Consider the following 13,188-nt stretch of genomic DNA (forward strand, 5'->3'; position numbering starts at 1 on the left):
AACAACAACAGCTAGAATAATCCCCCCCACCCCGAAAACTGAAATAGGAGAGGGCCGGAGTGAAATGCTTTAGTGGAGGTATGCCCATGGCCTAGCACTGGAATAAAAGCGGGTTTTAAAGAGCAAGTCTGAAATGTACTCGCTGAACATGACCTGCCTTGCTAAGCCTGGTTCTTGTCATGGCTATTATGCCCTCAATTTCATGAACATCATGTTCACTTGGAAAGAAAAAAAAAAAACAAAAACTTGTTTTAGTAGTAATTGCACATCAATACGAGAGTCCTATTATTTCTATTAAGTTAATTAACCTATTTTTGAAAAGTATACAAAATAGGTCACTTAAGTGGGTGTGACCTTACCCAGTGAACTATGCTTTTAAACTGTCTCCAACTATTAAGATTTATAGATGCCTTTATCAACATCGTAAGTTTGAAAAGGCTGGTTGAGAGAAAGGCATGCAGCACCAGGCAAAAACAGCTTTGGTCTCTATCAATCAGCCTATTAGAACTTAATGATATTTAGATGATGTGATTAGATTTTCGAATTGAATGCTGCTTAATCTAAATTCCAGAGTGCTTGTGTAATCAAGCCATATTTTTTAAAGCTTGGGCAAACAGTCTGAGGGAGAGAACTTGTATCTGAGGCCTATAAAAAACAACGTTCTTCCAAGGCTGCTCAGAAAGATAACTGTCTTGCTCTAGTACACATACGTGGGCAAAACGTGCTTCTGAATTATCACTACCATCATCATCAAAAGCATAAAAGGCCCTTGCAGAAGAATGCAAGGTACTAAGCAGACAAACATGTCATCTCCCTTTTTGCTCCTAATTAGATGGCATAAAAATCCTAGGAGTCCATGTCTATGACATTTAATAAAATTGCATATACAAAGTTATAAGGTCCTTTTGAACCTCTTCTCATCTGAGGGTCCCTGGCTCCATGGCCATGTGGCCCACCTACAGGAGTACTGTCACTGATAACATCTAGAAGACGGGAGATGTTTGTCGGCTCCCTCACATTCGAACAGGACGGTTTCACTATCAGAGAGGTACAAATTACAAAAAGGAACATCAGGTCTCCCAAGAATGATAACCTTCTGAGGATCTGTGAGCTCCAGCATTATGCATATGAAGTATTTCTTGTGTTGAGACCTCAAGAAAAACACAGTGAACTTTGTCAAAGTCACAGAGAAGAATCCCAATTCAATTCATTTGTAAGCCCCTGCTAGTAATCTACCATCCACTCAGAAGTTGTCTTAATAATTTAATGAACTAGTTTGCGGAAGCTGGCTCGTTAGCACCTCCACAAGAAAGTCCAGGATTCTTTGTCTTCTCTTTGAAGCTTCAGACTCTGTTGCCACCTCTATTTTGCTTCTAATGCGGTTCTTCACGTATGCTTTGCTGTAGAAAAGGTGAATTATTGGTTATTTCCCTTTCACTCTGGTCTTCCTCAACTTCATGTCTTTGCTTATATTATTGCTTGCACTGAAAGGTTTCCTCATCCTCCCTTGTGTTCAAATCTTGCCCACACTTTTAGCTTGGTTGTGACATCCTGCACACGCTTTAGAGTGTTTATTCCCTGGAGAAGTGTATCTCAATGGATTCTGGACTCAAAGAAAGAAAGTGGAGCTGGGAGTGTACTGAACTGAACTGAACTGAACTGGGAGATTAATAAAAGTCTATGTATGGGGAGAGCAAGATCCCCATCCGTAGGCTCTTTCCTTCCCTCAGCTCCCTAAACTCTGGTGACCATCTAAAAGATGTGTGTGTGTGTGCACGTGCCTCCACCTCTTGTTCTTCAACATGAACTGCCAAAGATCAGCAGACTTTTAAAGAAAGCCTTCCACATGAAAAAGAACAGATCTTAACTCTGTCAGTGTTAGCTGTGTCATAAAAATAGCTTGGGTTTCCCAATGAAACAATTATATTAAAGATTTTTAGAGAACACTTCTGGGTATATCAAGTATATGATTTTTAATATTCAGCATCATGTACTTTGATAAGATCTAGATGATTATCAATATAATGATAGAAACTTTCTACATATCCTTTATTAAGGTTAAGTTAAAATGTAGTTTGTGCCATATGAACACAGGGGAAGGGGAAGAAAAAGAGAGGGGAGCAAAACATAAGAGACTCTTAACTATAGAGAACAAACTGAGGGTTGATGGAGGGAGGTGGGCTAAATGGGTGACAGGTATTAAGGAAGGTACTTGTGTTGAGCACTAGATTTTACATGTAAGTGACAAATCACTAAATTCTATCCTAAAACCAATAAATATTACACTATATGTTAACCAAATCGAATTTAAATAAAAATTTGAAGAACAAAATGTAGTTTTCACAAAGAAGTGGTGAATGAAGAAATACAAATTTTGTACATTTATATTAAGGAAGTGTCCATCCTAGGCCCATTGTCACATCTCACCAAAGTCTAACTTCCTGAGGTTTGCCCCAGCCTCCAAACTCATCCTCCATCTTCTCTCTATAAACGATTTCTTTTTTCCAATATAGAAATTACAACTCTCATTTCCTCAGAATTTTCTTCTTGGTGAGTGGCATGAAGCAAGTGATCTGCTTGACTAATATACACTAAGGTATTTAACTGTTAATACATTTGTGTCTCCTTCTAAGGTAAGGGCCTGACGAAAAGGAGATGCTGGAATCAATGAGCCTGGGCTCACGCCCTACCTCCACCATGTCAATGGAATGACCTTAGATTGGTGAATTGCCTTGAAGTTGTATTTCTTTATCTCTAAAGTATATATGATAAAAATCTCCTTCATAAGGTTGTTTTCAAAATTAAATAAGATAACATTCATGGAAAAACCTTGTAACTATAAAATTACAAGAGGGAAGGAGGTAAAAGTAGAATATCAGAACCTTAACAAATGAGTCTTCATGGTGACGTTTCAGACTATCTATGAAATCTTTGGGTAGGTGGAGGGGCTAAAGGAGCATCCTTGTTGCCACCTCAATCATACCAGTAGTAAATAAAAACCTAGTACACCTATCAAATCTTCATCTGGGTACTTTAAAAAAATTTTTTTAATGTTTATTTTTGAGAGAGAGAGAGAAAGAGAAAGTGTGAAAGGGGCAGAGAGAGAGGGAGACACAGAATCCGAAGCAGGCTCCAAGCTCCAAGCTGTCAGCACAGAGCCCGACATGGGACTCGAACCCACAAACCGTGACTTCAAACAGTGTTCCCTTAATCTGGGTACTTTTTAAAGCCATTTCCATTCAATACTGAAAAGGGAGTGGGATTCAAGCAGGTAGATATGGTCATACGGTTTATTTCATCCATCCAATCTATCAACCAGGTACTACCTCTGTGCCAACCACTGAACTAAACATGGAAATACAAAGATGAACAAGATACAGTCCTTCAAGAAGTAGTCAAGTAGTCAAAGGATGACAAAATAAGTGCCATAGGTTTCACAGGAACCATGTAAGAAGTATGCTCAGGATATAATGGGATACCAGGAGGGAGTAACCAGTTTCATTTGAGTCACAAGTTACATCATGGTTGAATAGGGATTTAAAAATAAATAGGTGTTGCCAGTTAAAGAAGTATATGGGAAGAGTGTAGAGTGTTCAACAATGTGGATGTTTAGGAACCCATAAACTGTCAATGTGGCTGAAGCATAGGTCACAAGAGGATTCGAAGCCAGAAATAAGGCAAAGATCACTAAGACCTCAATAATCAATATACGGAGTTTTGATCTTGTCCTGTAAGACCCAAGAAGCCACTAACCTTTTTTTTTAAGTGACAAAGTAGCACTTTATGATTTGCATTTGGGGAAAGTTAATCTGGAAGTGGTATGAGAATAGACAGAAATTGGATAAATTTGGTTCCAGGAAGACAATTGCAGCCGTCCAGTGACAGAGAGCAAGAGCTCAGTTAAGGTAGTAACAGGGCAGTGGAGAGAAGGGGCATAAAATATTGAGAGCCAAATCCACAGACTTTGAGGGGGAAGGATGAGAGTTTCGTGGGCTTGAGAGAAGGGTGCTTCCAGTCACAGAGTGAGGAAATTCAGGAACATTATATTAACTTAAGTTTTGTATGTATTGGTCTAGAAATTATCATAGGCCATCCAGGTAGAGAGGTTGTATACTTACTTAAAACTTATGGGTCTAGAACTTTTCAGGAAAAAGATCTAGGGATAAAATACAGATTGGAGAATCATGAACAGATTGGGGCTAACTGGAATTATAAATTCAGCAACACTTTCCTAACATTTTTTTTTGCTGCTAATTTACTTAGCCTGTGCCACTAGACAAGTATTCCCAGATCATTTAAAACCAAGGACACATTGAAGATGCGACTTGGTTTATAGCTAAAAATACAGTATTTAATTGAAGTGTTAGTACAGATAACAAAACAATTTCTAGAAGTCATGCCATGGATTATACTATACTCTGGGTCCAATTAAAAGAGGGAAAAAACATTAAATATGGCTAACGATTGTTATATGCAGTAATATTGACACAGAAGTTTTACTCTAAATGCTTACTCTTCAGAACTATATAAATATTTTCTACCCATTGGTTATAGTACTTTTTATCCATTTAGACTATAAGAACTTTATACTTTCTCTCCTTAGTTTTAACAACTTGTCTGTCAGGTAGGCAATGGACTAAGACTTATATCTTCATGGCATGCTGGAGAAACTAAAACCAAAAGAGCAGAAATATGATGCCTGTGCTCTCCCAGCAGGTCATTAAAGTGAAGCTGGAAATTGAATACAGATATCCAAATTCCTGGTTTTCACTCCACACTGTCACTGTCATCAATCACCTTTAGGATGGTACTGCCAGGTACCTGGCACTATGTTCATGGCACCATGCCAGCCACTCTCATAGAATAAGATACTAATGCAGAGATTTTTGGAGGGGTGGGGGTGAAGGTACAGGTCGAGAATTTTCTCTAAGGCCTTTCAGCTATTTCTTTTATGTACCAGCTTTATAAAATTAAGTGGATTACTATATAGTATGCAAAACCAAAAAGAATTGTTTTTTTTCTAAATAGTTTATTGTCAAATCGATTTCCATACAACACCCAGTGCTCTTCCCCACAAGTGCCCTCCTCCATCACCACCACCTCTTTCCCCCTCCACCTTCCCCTTCAACCCTCGGTTCGTTTTCAGTATTCAATAGTCTCTCAGGCAAAACCAAAAAGATTTGTATAAAGTACTTGCAACTTCAAGTATAAAGTCAATGCAAAGATTATCTTGGTAAAGAGAGTTGTTTTGATCATTACTAAAAAAAGAAAAAAGTTTAATGAGGAGATAAGATCATACAGAGAGGTGGCATGAGACTTCGTATCCTATACCATACCACCTGGTCATCAGGAGAACTTTGGTATGCTTGGAAGTTACTTTGATATAATAGTGTTTGGTTGGCTAGTGTGAAAAAACTGATCTGTTTCATGCCACTTCTCACAGGTCAAGAATCTACATCACAAAATAAATAGTACTTGTGACCTTAATAGGACTTTTTGCCCAAGAGAAAAAATCTGGATGAATGAAGTCTGAATTTCCACCTAACTACTTCTTTCTCCACTGTAAAAACTGACCCCTTTCTCACTGCTCCATCCAAATCAATAACCTCTAGATGGCTGTTATCTCTGTCTGGCAGAGCTTGCATGCCACTGTGCAGTCTTACTTTCCTTCTGAGATGAATCACAGAGGTTTCCAGGTTTATATACAATGTTAACTGGTGCAAAGTTCCCAATGTGTTATTAATGGGACAAAAGAAATTTCATTTTAGAGCGATTTTCAAATCTCCCTTCAGAAGAACATCTGAAAGTACTTAAGAAACACACTGTATTCCTAGTGGTTGAGAGGAGGTGGAAAAAAAAAAAAAAACAACCCTCTGTCTTGCTCCATAAAGGTTATTGAAAATACCTTGCAACTAATGCTATTTATATGGCGTTGAGCTAAACTCGAAAGGTAACACTTAACCACTCTGTTTACCAAGTTAATCTACCAGATTTGTTTACTTTGTCTGATTTACGAAGACAAATACGTTGAGTGTCTGAAATGTTTTATCTGGCCCTGGGAAAGGAAAACTGAAGGAGTGTTGTGCTTTTATTAATAGATAAGTGCAAACAGGCCCTATCCTATCAAATGAACAGCTAGGACCTTTGGCCACTGTTTACTGAAAATAAAATTAGCCTTGGCTGGCAGGTACTTATCAGATCTGAGAATAATTAACTACCCACATCTGGTACATGTTACTGAAAATGCTAGTGGGAGCCATTAACTTTGGTAAGGGTTATTTTTCCTGAACAGCTAACATCCCCCTAACATTCCATTGGAATGTACTCTTTCTTCCCAAACACATTCATGGCAGCACCGAAAGCAATTCCACAAGCTGTTTCCCCACTTCAACCCAACAGAAAAACAGTTCTAGAAATCCAAAAGAAATTACTGAGACACGGCTGGTTCCCACCACACTCCACAATGCCCCCAGTCGGAGCACCTGTCCAGGCAAGCACTGGGAGCTTTGCAAACAAACAAGGGTAACTCTAAGTTAATCAATAATAACACTTTGCACTTTAAGTTTGGTGTGGTTTTTTTTTTTTTCTCAAAAAGCTTCAAGGAACATCACTGAGATAGAATAAAATGAGTGCAGTTTTCATAATTCAAAAGGAGAGCCTAGGAAACAACATCCCCCATTACCAGTCAGTTGAAAAGGCGGTAATCAAATGCAGGGACGTTGCGCCTAGTTCTTTTCTTTTCTATTCTAACAATCTCTTTACTAGGTAATAGTTTTCATGATTTTATTAAATGAAAGGAAATGCTCCAAGGCATTTATATAAACAAGCAATGCAAAATAAATCATTTTATATTTATGTCACGGGAGCTAAGACACAGGAAACTCAAGGGCTCTGCAATTAGCTTGCTGTGAAATTCTAAACAGGTCAAATGACTTGTTTAGTCAAGTGACTTCCCATCTCTCTGCTCTATAAAACTGGGAATACCAAGTTACATAACAAAGCTGTGGGGAGGAGTAAACTTCAGACAGCACCAGGAAAATGCTCATAAAGAGAAAAGAAATTCCAAATCTCCAAGAACATTTCTTCTCAAGAAAAAGAGTAGGCCTACACAATAACATTTTACCCAGCACCATTTATCAACTTATTTTTCAGACATTTTTTTTTGCAGACAAATATTATTGCCTATGTTAATGTGACAAAAGAATTTACATTTTAGTGATTAAGACCTTGGGTGGTTTGAAGATCAGAAGTTGCCTTCTTTCCAAGGAAACGGTAAACTGTATTCTATTAAAAATGAATAGATGGCCTCCCAGTACACACATACCTTACTAAAATATGCGTGGTGAGTAGACATCAGACACCTTAGGAGATGAGGTCATGAACAAAGAAATGGAGAAGTCTCAGGTTATGGTGTCAGTAAATAAAGTTTGGGAAACAGAAGGAAGTAGGAATAACACATGAAGAAAAATGATAATAACAGGGGAGGAAGAGAGTCCCCAAGAGAGGGAAGAGGAACAGAAGAAATAGAAAACCAGTGCGTGCATATTTCCTGGATTAGGCAGCACGGCCAGGTGAGGGAGTGAAGCCAAGCCAGTGGGGATGACGGGCATGAGCTGAAAGAGCCTCAAATATTAAGAGAGCTGATGGGAGAAGGATTTTCCATGTGAGATATCAAAGCAAATAGGAATTATCTGGCTGAAATCAGAGAAAATGTTGTTGATCTGGGTTGGGTCTGAGGAAGTGGAAAAGAACCAGAGAGAGGAATGGATTCCACGGATGCAGTAGTGACGCATCTGGAATATGATACTGAAAAACTATGTGTGTAAAACTGGCAAAATCAGAAAAGGCTAAGCCCTCAATCTTCCAACTCCAATAATAAATTTGATTTGCTGGACTACAGGAGATTTATGTGAATGCGATATGTTGTATCCCCCTAAACGTTGGGTTATTCTACTAGAACACTATCTGTGGTGAACTATAGAAGCATAGCTTTCCTAGGATAATTCAGATTTGCACCATTCAGAACTCCCTTGAAGTCTCAAGAAGTGGACAGTTCAATCTATTTTAATATCATTAAACACAAAGATTGATTTCTCTGAAGTGTCAAACCTCAAAACTAGCAACTATAACACATTAAATGCACTCTTCTGCCTTCATTATTCTTTTACAAAGCACTTGCTCATAGAAATTAAATCCCTTATTAAATTAAACCTCTTATTTAATCATTAAATTTCTTTCTATCAGAGTTTTAAAAAATGCTTTGCCTGAAAGTTTTAAAAATATGTCCCCTGATATAGAATCTTCTACTTGAAATCTTTGAAAGGCTTCCAAGGCAAACTTATATATTTGTTTTAAAAGTATTCAGTATTTGATTTAAAATATCTCTAGATCTACATTTTGAGGAAAATTTATATGGCTTTAGAATGAAAAAAATTATGCCTGCAAAGTTAGCTAAAACCTGCATAAAAGTTTTTTTTAAGGAACATATGTGCTGTTGCAATTTACCCATTAAGTAAGAGAAGGCAGTATTCTAAAATTGGCTGCTATGAAAATAAAAGTTTCCCTTAGTTGAGAAGTTACTTAATTGTACCTACATATTTTAATTATTTCAATCTTGCTCTTTATTACATCTTTCTTTCAAAAGTTATGTTAATAATATAGCCTAGAAATGGAAACTGTAAAGCAGGTTCAAATTTCAGTTCATTTGACCTCCTAGGCTGGGTAACTGTTGTGGGGGCTGGCTTGTGACTGCAGGATGGTCTCTACTCATAACGCCCCTCAAACCACCCTGCACTGTTCTGACAGCCGAAAAGTCTCCAGACTTTGTCAAACTTCCTCTGGCGGCAAAATCATTCCCTGTTGGAAAAGTGCTATAGAGAAATAGCAACCATCAGTTTCCTGGAGAAGCTTAAGGAGAAAGAGCATGGTATTCCAGGGAGATAAGAGGATAGAAATTAGAGTTAGGCAGATTTGGGTCAAAATTAGGACTTAAGCACTCAGCTGTGGCCTTATGGAAATTAAGTTAATTATGCCTCAACTTCCTCATTAAAAAATTTTAATATATATTAATATATTAAATATAATTTTTAATATAAATATATTAAAAATTTTAAATGTTTATTTATTTTTGAGAAAGAGAGACACACAGAGTGTGAGCAGGGCAGGGGCAGAGAAGAGAGGGAGACACAGAATCAGAAGCAGGCTCCAGACTCTGAGCTGTCAGCACAGTCTGAAGAAGGGGCTCGAACCCACGAACCATGAGATCATGACCTGAGCTGAAGTCAGCCGCTTAACTGACTGAGCTACCCAGGTGCCCCAATATTTATTTATTTTTGAGACAGAGAGAAAGAGAGAGAGAGAGAGAACACACAAGTAGAGGAGGGACAGAGAGAGAGAAATAGAATCCAAAGCAGGCTCCAGGCTCCAAGCTGTCAGCACAGAGCCCAAAGCGGGGCTCAAACCCACAAATGGTGAAAAATGCCCTGAGCTGAAGTCGGACACTCAACCAACTGAGCCACCCAGGTGCCCAGAGCCTCACCTTCCTCATTAATGAAATGAGAATAAGATCTTAATAAACATTGGTCTTTGACATCCGGCTCCCTTTTGGGGGTAAGCACTTAAGTTCCCTCTTCCTGTAAGAGAAAGGCCTTTCCCACTCCCAAACCACTGCTCTGGGGTTGAGCATTGAACCAGACTTAGCCAATGAAATACCTGCACCTCCCAGGCTTTAATTAGTGGTTCAGGCATAGACATGTGACCCATGCTGGGCCAATTATAACCAATTCTGAGGCTTTTGCTGGAGCACTCAGGAAAACTTTATTCCCTTTCTGAAGTTACTAAACTAGTAAAGAGTAAGCCTGAGGTCTGTTTGTGCAGAAAAGCCAACTCTTCAGAGAGTAGATTGGAAAGATGTAGAGACCGAGCCCTTATGAAATGTGTTAACACATGAAGTCAGATCTACCCATTAGATTTTCATTTGTTGGCTACAAATCCCCTTTTATTTTAACTTAAGTCAATATGAGTTCTGTTTTATCATCTGGAGCCAAAAGAGTTCTATCTAATAAATTACCTATATTAAACAGTTGTTGAGAGGAACAAGTACAATTAAAAAAAAAAATGAACACAATAGGCCTATTAAGAGCTTCCTTTCCTGATTCTTAATTTATAGAAATCAAAACAAACATAATTATATAAGAGCTCAAAACACAATACAGTGAAGGACCAGAAAATTGAACCCATGGCTTAGTTTTCAGCTCTTTTCAATAACCTGGTAGACATTCTAAGAGAGCTTAAATTCATGGAGCCAAAAATTACTATGTTTTAAGTTACCTACAATCAAGTCAATGAATAGCATATGCAAATTCTGGTTTGTTTTCTTTGTTACCATTATTTTTAGATGGCTAACAGAAAGGGCTTGCTTTGAGTATAAAGGTTCCGTAGCTTGACTTTTTTTTTTTTTTTTTTTTTTACTGCCACAAGGCTGAAAGAAGGGATTTATAGAGTTAGGCGGCTAAATAAAAATAGCAGGGCTGGGGCTAGGGTGAATCAAGTGAGGCACCAACCTCAGCTGCAAAATTTTAGAAGCTGCCAAAAATCCAGTAATCAAGATAAAATAGTATTTTAATGCAATTTTTTAGAAATCAAAATTAATGCCAAAAACCTATAATGAAGAAAATACCAAAATCTTAAGACAGGATCAGTATCACTGAATTTTCATCTTGCCTTAAACTTCAATATGGCTCAGCATGGCATTGCCAAATAGAGTAAAATTTCTAAACTATAAGAAGCAGAGACATTTCTGGTGTTCACAAATAACACCAAGGATCTAAAGACCCTTGAGAGGCAAACACACTTGAGAGAACTCTGAATTGAAAGCTAAAGGACTCACAGTTCAAGTTCCAGTTCAGCTAGTACTAAGGTATGTAACTGAGCAAATTATCTGGCCTTTTCAAATCTTTAGTTCTTTCAAACATAAACTGAAAGGGCTAGCTATACCAGATGATTATTAAGATCTTTCTTAACTCTAAAATTCTATAATTACATTCTAAATTTGATTTCCTTGGTTGCCTAAAAACAAATGATACCGAATATGTTCTATTTTGAGTTCAGCATTTGTGTTATCTAGAAGCTTATGAAATGACAAGTTTTAGCCATTCATGTACTGGTGAAAGTAACCCAGGTTGAGGGTGATTTTGTTTGTTCAATATGAGTGCTTTCACATGTTTCAAATACTATTCGACTATAAGATCCTACAATGGGGAGGCCGGCCGCTTTCTGTCATGAGTATAGGGTAGCATGGTTGATCTGTGTCTCTAAAAGCTGAAATAATTCACAGACCACCCATGGACAAGTCCACTGAAGCATAAAGTAATCGAGTTAATAAGTGCCTGCTTGTAATTCCCAACAATTCCCAGAAACAGGAAAATGAAAATCTAAAATCGATGATGACAAAGAGGTGACAAGTGTCCAGAACAGGCATAAATAAGGGAAAAAAGTAATCTATTAACTCCTTTAAATAGCGTATTATGTTAGAAGTTCCAAAAGAAGCGAGTGGTTTATTTATTTTTATGTTTTTATTTATTTTTGATACAGAGAGAGACAGAACATGAGAGGGGGAGGGGCAGAGAGAGAAGGAGACACAGAACCAGAAGCAGGCTCCAGGCTCTGAGCTAGCTGTCAGCACAGAGCCCGACACAGGGCTCGAACCCACGAATGTGAGATCTGACCTGAGCCGAAGTCGGAGGCTTAACCGACTGAGCCACCCAGACGCCCCAGCAGTGAGTGGTTTAGAAAGCACTGGAAATAGAATGCAAAAATCAAATATGAAAAACTAAAATGTCAATGCTCATAGGCTCATACATATAGGATTTTTTTTTCAAATTTTCTCTTTTTTGCTAAACCCTAAGAAATAAAGAATTCTCCATGCCTGAGAGATAGAGGGGCTTAATAGCTTTTTAAACTAAATAAAAACAGGTACTATTTTTTTAAACTTTTTGTTATGTAAGATTTCAAACATATACAAGGTATACAAGATAATATAATGATCCCCCACATACTCATTAACTGCTTCAATAATTATCAACTCATGGCCAATGTTACTGCATCTATAATCCCACTAACTTCCCCCAATTCTCATAAAGGGTTTTCACATTAAGCCCAAAAATGAACAACTATTTTGGGGCTTTAATTTCCTTGTTTGTAAAACACAGGGAACTATAACAAATCTCCTTACCTACAAATAAAGTTAGGAAAAATAGTCAAACCTTTCAAGCTTCTTCTAACACTTACTGTGGTATTTGAACATAAGAAATAACAATATAGCAAAGGAAATCAACTTTTATTTTTAGAAATTTTTCTTTTAAGCAGTTCAAAGTGCTTTGGAGAATTTATCCTTCATTCTCCCAGCATCTCTAGAATGTGGAGAATGGAAGTATTATTATTCACCTTTAGCAGAAACCAAAATTAGAGAAAAAAGAAATGTTTCAAGTCAGATCAAATAAAAAACTAATAGTAAGGGCAAAAATAAATCTATATGTTCTGACTCCCCAGTTCTGTCATTACCATATGCCACTTCTATCATTATTATAACACATGTGGGTGAAAATAATAATAAATATTGGACTTTCACTCTATTAAGGAGTTTGTATTTTTAAAAGTGCTATATAATATGTAGGCATTCAAATACACTGGTTGTCTTTAAACCCTTGTAGATTCATACAAGAGCACAATCTTTACTTCGTTGGTTTGGGCTACCTAAAAAAGACAGCAGGAAGTAAGGGAAGGAAATTAAATACACCTGTGGTTCACTGGAATTGAACAATTATAGCTTTCCATTTCATAGGTTTGAAATTTAAACTATTTAGTTGGCAGATGCAAAAATTACTTTAGTATTAGACTGGAGAATTACACCATTTGGGCCCAATCCATAGTGCCAGAGGCATGGATGATGCAATTTCTAACTCAGTTGCAGAATATTTTTATAGCACTTACCAAGTTATTATAACTTCATATATTAAAGACACTTTCCTTCCGATTCATACAATGGTTCTTGTTCATTGCATTTAGTCAGGGTGAGTTGGAATGGTGTGGGGGAAGGGGAAAAAAGGCCTCAGAGTACAGTGAGAATATTCTGTATGAACTAGGTTTCCCTAAATGTTGCCTATTATTCATTTCATGGGATACATCAGG

General features: G+C 37.5%; 1 protein-coding gene across 1 annotated transcript in view; it reads right to left on the bottom strand.

Moving 5' to 3' along the window:
• RAD51B (RAD51 paralog B) overlaps positions 1–13,188 on the bottom strand; it is a 562,933-nt gene that overhangs the window by 279,139 nt on the left and 270,606 nt on the right. The window lies entirely within an intron of this gene.

The sequence above is a fragment of the Suricata suricatta genome, chromosome 9 (genome assembly GCF_006229205.1).
Source record: "Suricata suricatta isolate VVHF042 chromosome 9, meerkat_22Aug2017_6uvM2_HiC, whole genome shotgun sequence".
NCBI lineage: Eukaryota > Metazoa > Chordata > Mammalia > Carnivora > Herpestidae > Suricata > Suricata suricatta.